Consider the following 12266-nt stretch of genomic DNA (forward strand, 5'->3'; position numbering starts at 1 on the left):
TCAGAGGCTTCCTTGACTCACAGCATTGGCAGAGCTGGACTTCAGAGCTGGACGCAGGCCACGGAGACCTTAAAATCCCAGTGAGGTTTGAGCCATGCTGTCTGGAAAGGCTCTCCGCTGGGCTCTGAGCCTGCTGCTCATTGCTAACTCGGGACAGGGTTATTACCGTGTATTGGCTCTAAACATTTTCTCTGTTTAGAGCAGTCATATTTTCTCCAGTTGTTGCAAGAGCCTTTCCTCTGCTGTTAACCCTTCCAACAGGGACAGTCGAGAACGTGCAGGATATCTGTCCTCCCCATTGGTGTGAATCCCACATTTCCTTGGTTTCTCCCAGGAGGAGATGGAGAGAAGACAGCTCTCCTTCGTACTCGCTCTCTTGCATGGGCTAAGGAGTACACGTGCCTGTTATTCCTTCCTCTGAGATAACATGAACAGAGTCCATCAAAGATACAGGTTGCCTGCAGCAGCCACTCTGCCTTTGGCAATGTCAGGTTAGTGATGCTACTGAAGCACTGAAATCATTGCCTTGTGTGGAGGTAACTAACTCCAATCCACACCATGGCGAGGACAGATCCAAAGAAGTTATTCAGTGATCAGTGTTGAGACTGGGAGATGATAAACCTACAAGCTGGCAGTGACTCTAAGACAGAGAAGTACAGCGCCAAGTTAACACAACACCCCAGGGCTCTGCGTGTGGATGAGGAGCAGATAGGACTACATGTCCGCGGGCTCTGAAGAGACGCCAGGGACCATGGTGGCCCTCCTGGCCTCTGGCGTCGCACACACTCAGAACAGAGGCCCACCCTACAGAAGGGCCACACCAGGAGCCCTCGCACCAGGCAACCTCCACCCTGCTTTCCACCGAGCAGCCACCACCACATGTGCTGGCAGCCAGCCCCTCTGTGCTTCATTTGGATTAAACTGTTTCGGCTCATGCTCTGGGACAGCCCATGGCTATGCGTGGCCAGTACAGCAGAGAGAGGCCTCCTGGCCCCAGAGGTGAGGCAGGCCACTTACCCAAGCTGTAATGCACGGCCTACTAGGTACCACCAACATCCTGTCCGACTGACAGCTTTTACACAGCCTGGGATCGGTTATTTACTTTTGCATTTAGGGAGAAAACCTTTTAATTTCATGTCCCCACGTAACAATGAAGTACGAAGGCCCTGCTGAGAGAGAAAGCAGACCAAGGAGCTGAGGTGGTACCAGGGAAACCTAGAAAGGCAGGGGAAGTGACGTTTCCCACGAGGTGAGGAAGAAATGGCATCTCTCTTAAGCAAGGTCATGAGATTGAGAAAGCAGCCTCTGAAGGCATGAAAGGATATGTGCAGCTGGACCTTGGTGTAGAGGAGCCAATGCTCCTACAGACAGCAAAAGCCCAACACTGAAAGGAGTTGGCAAACTGGCAACCCTCTGAGGTTAGCAACCCCTATGAGCTATCCCAGAGGACCTCAAAGGATTTTGGAATGAAAAAAGTAGTTAGCAGATCAAGGGGTCTGGAAAGAGAAACAGGCAGTGCAGCCTTTTGTATGAATGGCTTCAGTGGCTGAATGCCAACAGAACAACAGAGAAACCAGTGACAGAGAAGAGGGAAATTTGGGCACCTGCCCAAGGCTACTGAGGAGCAGGTATGTGATAGAAAGATCAGTCCTACAAAGCTCTAAGGCCCAGCACTGCTTCTCTGCATTTGTTCTTTCAGTGAGGTGTATGCAGGATGGAGAAACCAGCACCTAGCCTAGCCCACACTGATGGGTCTGAATGTGACTGCAGAGGAATGTCGTAAAGCAAAAGCATGCACAAGATATTAAGGCCACGGTGGACATTTTGGTTATGATCACCAGGTTTTAAGCCTGTTGGCAAGGTTTCCAGACATTCAGTCTTCCCGTGAAGTCATCTGACAGACCAGGTCTGGAGCCAGAACCTCACCATCTTCCATATAGGGAATTAAACCTTGTGTGATTCCACTCCCCCCTCTCCCTACATTTCAAAATGCTGTTTAAAAATAGGATGTTTCTGAGTTCAGCCTAGTGAAAACCATAGGAACAGTTGCTACCCAAAACAGTGTTGCCACGAGTTGTGTATACCGAAAGACTGTAAAACGAATGCAGAAACCCAGTGACCTCAGGAGAGGTAAAAATGTCTGCAAAAGGAACCCTTTGCAATTCAAAGGATTCACTTCCTTAGCTGGTGCCTGCCAAAGGAGATGAACGCTTTATAATTATTCAGCCCCCCCCCAAAGTCATTAAGTATACTAGTAACAAGTTAGAAGAAGTCCTAACATCTTTTTTTTTTTTTTTTTTTTTTTTTTTTTTGATGCACGTACTACATTTCCTTTCAAAAATATCTTTGCCTTGCAAAAGAGCAAAAGCCAGCAGTGTTTGATTGGGTCTTCATATGTTTGGCTTATGTGCATTTTAGGAGAGAGAGAAGTATGCAAACATGGGAACAGAGCCAGCACTTGCAAAATTCTTGAGAAAAATTACAGTGTCTGCTTCTGTGGAAGCACTGGCTCTGATGCATTTATAATTACGCAACCAACCAACAGAAAATAGAAGTATGCAGGATGGCCACTTGCACATAGCTGTCTTTCCCTTCTCCCTCCAGAAGCACAGGGACATCAGGTCTGAGCAGTTTCTTGGCCTCTGATACTGTATGACCAGATCAAGACAGGTGAATAAGTCATCTGCAGTCTATCCATCAGTCAGAGCCAACTCAGTGAAAGAGAGCTCCTATGAAGGTCAGAAGTCTGCAGGACAGAGGAAACTGGTGCAGTAGGTGTTCAGTCTGCTGCAGCAGTTCAGTCTGCTGCAGCAGCAAACACCCATTGCAACTTCAACAAAGAAATTGAGGCTAAGCATGCCAATAGAGGGAGTCCTCCTCTCTGGACTTCACAGTCCACCTGATGGTGCAGGACCACTGATGATGAGAGCTTCCCTATCACTGATGGCCCCTGAGAGTGGACAAGCCAGGCAGAGAGATCTAGGACATTCATGTTGGTCCATGCCACGTGGCCAGGCAGTCCATCCCAGCAGTTTAGAGCTCATTTCCAGGACAGAGGCAGAGGAGGAAACAGGTTCTTCAGGTCCCAGTGCCAAGTCTGAGATGATGTGACCTACTGCCACAGCCCCACAGTGACTGTAGGTGAACACCAGGTAGCAACACCATATTCAAGCATACCAGTATGGGATATAGTGAGGCTGTTGTAGCCCTGCTTTGGTCCACTGTAAGGCACTAAGATCATACAACTCATCTCTTTCCCTTAGATTCTATCACGAGACCCTGCAGAATCAGCTACGCATGCAGATGATGGTATGCCCAAGGTATAAGGCCAGTGACTTGCCTCTGGTAGAACAGGCTCTCTCCACTCTCAACTCTTGACAAGTTAAGCAAAGTGGCCTTGCTGTCTTTTGTCTACCTAAAGACCTCTTCTATGTTGCTGTGAGGACAAGCAAAGTACAGATCATCTTCGAGTCAGCTACTTGGCTCCAGACAAGCCATGTAAAACTGAACCCATAACAAGAGCAACTCACCAGGAACTGGAAGACCTTCCCAAGAAGAAAAAAGGCTCTCAGAAGTGTTCAGAAATATATACAGCCTTAAAGCCTTGTGTTGTATGGCAACACAAAGAAAAGAATTTCTGTCCAGTACTAAGTTTCCTCTTCAAACACAGAAGAGCGACTGGCTCTGAATTTCTCAACAACATTGAAACTCAAAGCTTCCTTCTTGGTTGTTATTTTCTGTTAAGCACAAACCTTAAACTAGGTGTGCTTCCAGCAGTGCATGTATTAATTATTGCATCTGGCTTAAGTGATGGATAATCATTATGAAAATGCCTACAGTCATGTGAGTGTCCATTGGAACCTATTTTCTGAACATTACTGTGCTCAGCTGTGGAGGTATTAGCATTTTTCATCCTCCACTGCTAGCTGTGCTTGTCACTCCACATGAAGTTGTCTAAACTCACCTGGTCAACAGTTTGTTCCAATCCGAGCTGGAAAATAGGGCATCTGAAAATGTTCTCTGGATGATGGAGAGTTGCATCTTGAGAAAGGTCATTGTAAAATACAAACAGCAAAGAACAGGGGACTCTTGTTTGAGCATGCACAATGTGGAAATTTATCCTCAGCCAATACTTATAAAGTAAACAATTTAAAACACAATGTCTTTGCAAAACTAGTACATATCAGGGAACTGCAAATACCTGGAAATTGGAATAACATGTTGAGTAAACCCTACTTTGGTACCTTCTTATATTTTTCTGGCTAGAGAACAAAAAAACTTTCGATATAAGAATACATCAATAATTCACTGTCAGTAGTACCCAGACAGATTGAGAGTCTGTTACACCAAACATTGGCAAGTTTAGAAAAGAACCTAGGGCTAAAAAACAAACAAACAAACAAAAAAAACACTAACAACTTGGGGAAAACAACTATGGTGCTTTTTTGCTTTTTTTTAGGAGCCTCAGGAATAGCTGAAAGTTAAAACTGACATGAGCATCTCATAAGGTAGTACTTATGGCTGTGCACACCCTCCTGGGTCTATTTATTTATTTTGAGAACTGGCTTCCAGCTGGGTTTACTTGGGAAATATTTGTCCTCATCTCTGACTGCTTGTGTGGCCCTGGAAATGGAACTTGAGATCACCTTGCACCCCTAAAATGGGGTCTGGATACAGACACCAAGCAAAAGTGTTAAGTTCAGTGCTTTGCCTCGACCCTTTCCTCAGTTTTTGCTTCTCTCAGAGCATATTCAGACTCTGCCTGCCTGATGTGACATTTTCCCAGGTGTCAAGATCTCATAAGCACCTTGAGTAAAAATTTCCCCACACCCTTCCTCTCCCCTACAGTCATGGCTCAAGAGAAAGGTATGTCTCTGTCCATCATATGTACAGAAACCAACCAGTCCAAGGACTGTTCCAACCTTCCTGCTGAGGAGTGTTGGTTTTTTTGTTTGTTTGTTTGTTTGTTTTGACAATTTATTATTTTGGGGGCCTATTTGCATATAATATCTGCTCACTCCTCACTCCTGTTTTTTGACATCTTCCTTATGGAGGCCTCCAAAATGGACACAGTGCTCCTGATACAACCCTACAGACATCAAGCAGAGGGGAACCAATCATTTCCCTGCTCCCATAACCTGGGTGGAAGCTGAGAACTAAAGACACAAATCTCCATAATATCAAGGATAATTTTGGCTCATCCAAAAAATGGAGTGAAGCCAGATGAACACCATCTAGAATGTGCTTAGAGGTGAAGTTATTCTGAGAGGCCATGGACCCCTGGGATTGTGGCCTGTGCGCAGGGTTTAGTCAGTAGCAAAGGTGCATCTGGGTTTTTAGTTTTTGCTAGAATTATATTTGCATATTATCTATTCAGAAGTCCCTTGCTTTCCAATTTTGTGAAATCTTATTTTCTGAGTCCCTTCACTCCCTGGAGAGTCCCTTTCCTACTGAGACTGCCAGTGCTAGCTATTCTCCTGGGGAAACTGGATGCCTGTGGCCTGGACAGGTACACTCTTCTCTGGGTCAGGAACTGGCTGGAGGGCCGTGCCCAGCGGGTAGTGGTTAATGGAGTTAAGTTCAGCTGGCGTCCTGTTACAAGTGGTGTCCCCCAGGGGTCGGTACTGGGGTCTATCTTGTTTAATATCTTTACTGATGATTTGGATGAGGAAATTGAGTGTACCCTCAGTAAGTTTGCAGACGACACCAAGTTGGGAGGTAGTGTCGATCTGCCTGGGGGTAGGGTGGCCCTTCAGAGGGATCTGGATAGGCTGGACTGCTGGGCTGAGGCGAATAGGATGAGGTTTAACAAGGCCAAGTGCCGGGTCCTGCACTTTGGCCACAACAACCCCATGCAGCGCTATAGGCTTGGGGCAGAGTGGCTGGAAGACTGTGAAGAGGAAAGGGACCTGGGAGTGCTGGTCAATGAACATGAGCCGGCAGTGTGCCCAGATGGCCAAGAAGGCCAACGGCATCCTGGCTTGTGTCAGGAATAGTGCAGCCAGCAGGAGCAGGGAGGTGATCGTCCCCCTGTGCTCTGCTCTGGTGAGGCCGCACCTCTAGCACTGTGCTCAGCTTTGGGCCCCTCACTACAAGAAGGACATCGAGGCCCTGGAGCGTGTCCAGAGAAGGGCTACGAAGCTGGTGAAGGGCCTGAAGCACAAGTCCTGGGAGGAGCGGCTGAGGGAGCTGGTGGTGTTCAGTCTGGACGAGGCCCAGGGGACACCTTATTGCTCTCTGCAACTTCCTGAAGGGAGGTTGTGGTGAGGACAGGGTCGGCCTCTTCTCTCAAATAACTAATGATAAGACTTGAGGAAATGGCCACAAGTTGGGCCTGGGGAGATTTAGATTAGATATCAGGAAAAACTTTTTCTCTCAAAGAGTGGTCAGGCACTGGAACAGCCTGCCCAGGGAGGTGGTGGGGTCACCGTCCCTCACGGTGTTCAGGAAGCGCCTGGATGAGATGCTCCGAGATACGGTTTAGTAGCTTAGTGGGTAGTATTGGTGACAGGAGGACAGTTGGAGTAGGTGATCTTGTAGGTCCTTTCCAACCCCGTGTTTCTATGATTCTACTGTGGTTGAGATGAACTGGAATGAAACCTACAGCTCTGTGGAGAGAGGGTGTCGTACAGCCATCAGAAAAGGCAGAGGGGGAGACGTTACCCACAGAAACATCTACAGAATTCAGAGTCCAAGAACTGGCTGCCAGCCAAGCTCTCCAGGGACCCTGAATGAAAACTACTACCAATGGTAAGGTGCTGATGGGGAAAAAAAAGCGTGCTGTCATGCTGAACTTTGGGAAGGTGTCTCAGGTGGCAGCCTGAAGCCAGCACCCCACCACCAGCTCTATTTTCAGTCTCCTCTAGAATAATATTGGCTACTTTACAAGTTTGGTATTGACACAAAATTTGTTCCCGATATGCCAGGTAAATGGGGATCAGTTTGCCACGATGCTGTTACACAAGGTCAGAGTCACCTGTGAAACAGCGCAGGCCCCAGGCCAAACACAGAGACCAGGCCACAATAGCATTAGCTGCCTAACTCAGAAAGCCTTTGACTGCAGCATTATTACCTAAATTTAAGGGTAGCAGGACTGGTTGAATTATTCATTGCAAGTAAACGCTCTGGCAAACCTTAGCCTTAGTTGTGCTAGCTGTTAACAGACTGTGGGCAAACTGCCTTTTTGTTTACTGATCTGTTTGTTATGCAGAAACATACGAGCTGCTCATGCAAAACGTTTTTCATGCATAGCACAGTTCAGCCTAGGAGCTGTCTGCCAGTCCTCTACTTCCGCAGCTCCCTGCTCATGAGCTGTGCTGTGTCACAAAGACAACGTGTCCCTGCTGCCTGTAGTACCAGGACATCCCACCTGTGAGTAGAGAGTGGTGCAGCCCAGGGAGGAGGAGGATTCTGCCTGTGAATTGTGTGGGTAGATTTCACTGTCCTTTTTTTTGCAGATGCTTATGCATTTATTTCCTTGTACCCATTTTCCATGCTTGTTTGCCTCCAGAAGGTTATCCTGTTTCTCCAGTGCTTTATTTTATTATTATTTTTTTTCTTTGGCCTGTCTGGGGCAGCAGACTGTCTCCTGAGTTCACTGTTAGATGAAATTCACTGTCCTACTCACAGCCACTGCTCTGTTCCTTTCTGCCTTCAACAATCTCACAGCCAATTCCAACTCTCCTGGCTAAAAATCAAAACAAAGCACACCCAAAGCTTGTGGAGGAGGCTGATGCTGTGCTATCAGTGCTTCAGGTACATCCCTTTGGAGCCTTGTACTGCTATTTTCACAGGCAGAGCTCTGTTATCAGGGACAGCAGTTAGCACAGAAAAACTACTTGCTGGCAAGGAAAAGTAAGTCTTTTTTTTTTTTTTTTTTTTTTTTTTTATTTTTATTTTTTGAACAGAGGGACAGTTCTCTTACCAACCCCTTTCACCTACACTCAGCTGTAGCAGTGTCTTGCAAACTTGGTTCGGTATCCAGCACGCTAGCACCTACACTTGCGCATACACAGTTGGACAGAAAGCAGCTCTGTCCTGCTCTTGCAAGAAGTGCCTTTTCATATTCTACCACCAGAGGAAAGGAGACAACAGTCTCAGGCCTTGTAGCTTGTACAGAAAACCACAGAAATTTAGCAGGTTTAGCAGGTAAAAGTTGTCCTGAGGGACAACAGCACCTAACCCTGAAAGCACCAAGATGCAGAATCTGAAATTAAACATTTTGCTCTAAAAAGCTGAAGAGCTGTAACTCCTTCATTCCAGCTTCAATACTTGCACCACACCACTACAAAACAAAACCAAACCAAAAACAAACAAACAAAAAAATCACTCTTTTCTCACTTCATCAAGTGCTTCAGAGATTTTTTCCCAGCTCTGAAACTGTTCAAGACTAAACATCAAAGGCTAACCACCCTAATGTGCAATTATGTTCTTGGCAAGTAACTTATTTGCCACAAATATCAGCTCCTTCGCCACTCCTGTGCAAACAGGAAGCATAGCAGGAGGTGATCCCAACCTTAACAATGATACAGCAGCTGTCACCATTCATTTTCACTTAAGTGAATAAAAAAAGAAAGGAAAAAAAAATAGAAACACAACACAAATACAACGAGGTCTAGCTGTCTTCCTCCTGTGCTTTTTGGGAAGGCTAAGCAGCTCTGAGCGAGCAAAGCAAACTAATGTCATCATTGCTCAAAGCCTTTGGTGTTTGTGAGGTGATGCCTTGGCCTCACAATTCCAATCCTCCTCCTGGCTACTTAAAATACGCATCTCTCCAGCAAAGGGTGTTTGGAAGCTAGTATGCTGCGCTGGTGAGCAGCACAGCTTCTCCCTTGCAGCAAAGGCCAACAGGACAATTCATCCTCAGGAGGTACTTGCCTCTTCCTGTTCAGCTGATTGGACTTTGGGTTTTCTCTCAGGGCATCGTTCTAGTGCCCACACACATTTGAGCAACAGTGCTACTGGAGATATCTCGAGTCTCCAGTCTGGCCTCCAGGTGTTGGTTCAGGACACAGAAGGACTCCTGCAGGTCCCATACGGTATGTGCAGGCTTTGTGCAGACAGCTCACGTACTGTAAGGACCAGACAGCTATGTTTAGATAACTAAATCTTTCCCATAGCTGGCCCTACAGATCTCATACTTAAGGAGCATAAGATAGGGTGAATTGTATGTTGTTTGTGCTAACTTCTTCTGAGTAAGAAGAAATAAAGTGGAACTGGAGATAGGACTGGAGTGAAAACTAGATATCTACGGAAAACCCAGCAAGCAGGGAACATTTCTAATCAAAATGAATCCTTCTTTTTCTTTGACAAAACAACCTCCTACTTGATCCTCATTTGCCAACTAAGCTCTGCCCAAAAATACACAGTTCATCTTGCTTCCTTGAGAGATTCTGTAGAGTATGTCTAGAAGGAATCATGGACTCCTTTTCTATTTCAACACCTGTCATTTGAGGTTGCAGCCTGCAGAGTGGATCACCAAACCTGTTTTGTACCAGGACACCAGAGACCTCTGCAATCCTTTGAGCATGATGTTGTATTCGTAGAGCCTGGAAGGATGTCTCTTGCTGGATACTTTTCAGGCCATCTGTACATGACACTTGCCCACCAGACCTCCCTGCGATACTCACAAACCTTACCTGAGATCTAGTTTCTTCTGGATGTTCCTCAAGGAACTCTTCATTGATAGCTGAGTGCTTAAAGTTATTTGACTTCCCATAAGAGAATGACATTCTCTGAACAAAATTTAAGTTAGGCTTCTGCAAAGTCAGCTGTGCATTATGGAAAATACTCTTCTTGCTCTGCCTCTGCAAATAATCAGAAAGAGGCTTCTCTAATTCACAGCACCATCTGCCATAGGTGGTCTGGATCACCATCTCCATTCTCCATCTTAGGAATGCAGAGTTCCTTTGACTGGCATTTTCTTTAACAGCACAGAGGTTACACCAATTCATCAAAAGTGGTATCTCACAGTCCCAACAACTGGAGTTTGTCACTAGACAGGAAGCTTCCTGGCACTGAAGTGAGTCAGATCTGTTTTAAATGCATGTGAAAAAGAAAACCAGAAACGATGCTCTAGCAAGCGAGGAAATTCTCCCATCTGAGCAGGCAGGTACCTCTGTATCATCACCCTCAGCAAAGACAAGCAGTGAACTGAAAAGTGGAAGGGACATCCTGTTGTGAGCAAGAAAGGTAGGAGGGAAATAGGGAACAGCTGCAGCCCTTGAGAATCAGTGGTCAAAAAGATCATACACTGCACATACGTAATGTATCCCAGATTCCACATATCATCCTCATGGACAGGAGATGCACAGAAAAAAACAACACGTACTGGATCAGTTGCAAAGGGAGAAGCATCACTCAGTATTTATCTGAGACAGCTCACACTTCTTTAGTCTGTACAGCTTGTAGTGCTGTTTCCCTTTCCAATCTGCTCCCATCTCAGCCTTCTCTCACCTCCTCATTACCTCCAAGTCTTGACCTTTTCTGCTTGCTGCCACATCCTTGCATAAATATTTTCTATGGAAATGTTTCACAAGCAGACAGAATCAACCAAGCGCAGAGTTGTTCATTTACTCTCAGCCAAATTGCTCCATTAAACAATTAAAAAAAAATTCCCATGTCAGTGTCAATCAGTATCCACCAAAGTGGACAGGACTCTTAGTTAACAGACAGGAAGAAGGCATTTCTGTTTGCTGCCTGAAAGGGAGCTAAATCTTAAACTGTGACAATGATTCCATTTGCATCTTAAAAGAGCATCTTCTGAGGATCACTCATTTTGGAAGCCTTGATCCAACCAACACTTGGCAAGAACACCATCTCCCAGCCTAAACTATCTCAACCTGTGCCACCTTGTTCTGTGCTAATAACAGCACCATTGATGGGATTGCTCGACAAAAGCAGCTGGTGAGGCTGATATGGGTTCTCCAGAGTTCTGCTGTGCTCTCTCTGAAATACTGCAGTTACTTTGCTTTATACACGACTACCACGCCAACATCTTGCTCCTTACTCAGTCTGTCATTTATCACATGCTGCTGTACTCAGCAGCACAAAAGCACAAAAGCACACATACTCAGTACCTCAGTTTCTTCTACAGCATTTCCAGTTTTCAAATCCTCCTGAAATTATATGTGTACATCACTTCTTTCCCCAATCCTTCAAATAGCCAGCTTTCAAAATGTTTTTAAAAAGTTACAGACGATATTTTTCCCTCTTTCAAGGCCAAAGCAAGAACAGAAGTTTTCCACGCCTAAAGCCTAATGACAATCTGTCAGAAAAAAAAGGCACGTGAATGGGCTTACTCACTGAATCTTGTAAAGCATTCCTCTACTAGCCCCCACACAGCAGATCTGAAGAGCTTGAGGAGGGTCTGAAGGAGAAACATGCCAGTGTGGCCTTGGCAGATTAGCAGAGGAAACAAAGCAAATGCACAGGTGAAAGAAAATGTTTCCAATGTTCTCAGACATGCCAGCGGGCACCAAATCGATTCTCTAGGACAGAGCATAAGGTTGCTCGATTTCTTTTACAGCCACGCTCCACCCAGTATTCTCATCTCAAACAAATTCCCCTTATCTGCAGGGCTGCCTGTTTACTGAAGGCTGGCAAGTGTGGTGGGTGACCTGCGCTGGCGTTTTATTCTCAGCAGAACACAGGCTGACTTTCCAGACTAACGCATAGCAAGAAACTGTGTTAGTAGGAAAGAACAGCCCTCTATCAATATTCTCTGAAGAGTAAAGCTGGTCCAACAGCTCTGTCTGCGGCCAGAAATGCGTGGAAAATTGCTTTTAAACTAAGTTATAGTTAAGCTATAACACCCTCTTGTACGAGGCATTAGGCATCCCAAAAAGCCTGTTCTCAAAGTTCTCCCCTCTTTTTAGGTCTCTGTCATCTTCTTCCATGTCCGCATAAACGTAAATTAATACAGAATGTCCAGCAGTGTTTAAGTAAAGGTGGCTTTCTCAGTCTCAGAATGCTGGCTGCTGTGCCAGACCATAAATTCCATATAAAGTGTTTTTATCCTGATCAAAGCACGCACAGTTCAACTACTTGTCAATTTAAACTATGAAATAGTGTGAAATAAAAAAGGGACATTCCACAGCAGGGAGACTTCGAAACATACTGTTTGCAGCCATCAGTAAAAATAAGCAATGCCCAAGCACCATGTTTGCTAGACGTTTAGCTGCCTGTAAAGGTGTGTCACGCTTCTTGGCCAGGCTGCTGTCCAGAACCAGCACACCGTCCCAAAGCTGAATGTAAGCACTGATGAG

The sequence above is a fragment of the Cygnus olor genome, chromosome 4 (genome assembly GCF_009769625.2).
Source record: "Cygnus olor isolate bCygOlo1 chromosome 4, bCygOlo1.pri.v2, whole genome shotgun sequence".
Lineage (NCBI taxonomy): Eukaryota > Metazoa > Chordata > Aves > Anseriformes > Anatidae > Cygnus > Cygnus olor.